Source organism: Dipodomys spectabilis, unplaced genomic scaffold (genome assembly GCF_019054845.1).
Source record: "Dipodomys spectabilis isolate Male_0828 unplaced genomic scaffold, ASM1905484v1 ptg000667l, whole genome shotgun sequence".
Taxonomy (NCBI): Eukaryota; Metazoa; Chordata; class Mammalia; order Rodentia; family Heteromyidae; genus Dipodomys; species Dipodomys spectabilis.
In genome coordinates this window covers 1,341,923-1,343,498 of record NW_024871344.1, presented here as the reverse complement: position 1 = coordinate 1,343,498, position 1,576 = coordinate 1,341,923, and the positions used below count along the sequence as shown (strand labels likewise).

General features: G+C 30.2%; 1 pseudogene; it reads left to right on the top strand.

The window, feature by feature from the left end:
- The first annotated feature begins 1,052 nt into the window (after positions 1–1,052).
- LOC122101453 lies at positions 1,053–1,149 on the top strand (annotated as a pseudogene).
- The last annotated feature ends 427 nt before the right edge of the window (positions 1,150–1,576 follow it).

Genomic DNA, 1,576 nt, shown 5'->3' with positions numbered 1-1,576 from the left:
AATTTATTTGTCAAATTATCAACTAATTCTAGTAAGTTTTACTGTGTGAAATATAAAATCAGCACATATAAATATAAAATATATAATTATATATAATATAATTAAAAGGCACAGGTTTGCATTGTTCTGTTGTAGTTACTGTATCAAAGGCAACTCTGTTTTAAAGTATTATTCCATTATCTCTACCTTAGTGTTTGATAGAGTTAGACCTAAAGATTTACCATTTGTAGATTTACAGCATGGAGGCAAGAGGAAACACTGTGATTAAAACAGTATCAATTTAATGCCTAATAACTAGGAGAAACATATGGACTTCTCCCGCAACTATGAAAATATTTGGTGATAAAAAGGCAGTAGTGTAAGTTCCTGCCTGGTTGGATGGTAGACAGGCCAGGACAATAAGTAATCATGCATATGAACAATTTTTTCACCTTCTTGGCTTTAGCTACTTTTGAAATGGAAGGTATAATAAACAATTATATTTTGATAAAATACCTTCTAGTCTGAACAGTTCTGTTTGAACTGTTCATCTCTCTATGATCCCTTGTAACCAAGATTAGTTTTGTTCTAGTAAGACAATCTGTGCTGTCAGGGTAAGATATTCTGGTTGGTCTGTTCCCACATGGAAGAAGGGTAAAGGCTCAGGTAGACATTTGTGCCAGTAACACCTCATTTGGGAAAATATCAGCTGAAGAAGTTTAGAAGTAGCTCTTAAGCAATGCTTACTTTGAATCCATTAGGTCCACATAGCTAATACAGTTGGATAAATAAGTACTTGAAAAAGCCATCACCTTTGGACCTATCTATAAATAATTGAGAGTATGATCAAATTCCAAATAAAAAGACTTAAGATAGTCATTGACAAAAAAAATTTGCAAATGTGAGCAATTGATTGATCAATATAATTTTTTCTACTATTCACAGAATTTTAGGGAAATAAGATCGATAGCATTGTTAGGAACAATACGGTTTCCTTGTTACAAGTAGGCACCCATAGATATAGGCTTGTATAAAGATTGCATCATTAACTACTTAAATTTAGAGGATACTACATGCTTCAGCAGCACTAACACTCAAATTACAATGCAGAGATTAACATGGCACTTGCACAAGTATAACATGAAAATTTGAGAAGTATTCCATATGTTTCATTCTTCATATGCAAGAAATGAAAAACAGTTATTAAAACAAAATTACAACTGTAACAATACACGTAATTCATATAATTAAATTCAGTTTGACATCAGTGTATTAAATATTCACCTCAGAAAGGCGTTTACATAGCATAAACTATACAAAACTTTTCAAATTAGACAACATTGTCATTTTATCCCAAAGAAAAATAATATTAAGACCTAGAAAAAAAGGAATCAAACTGTTTCTATATGGAATACAATCAGAAAGAACACATTAATGAACCTCAATATTATAAAATAATGTAGAATTCAAAGTATATCTAGGAGAAAATAAAATAAATTATGAACATTATGCAAACATAGAATATAGAATATTTTAAAATATACTTTTTCAGACAAGCACCAGAAATATTTTACTTTCTGTACTACTCATTTCAACA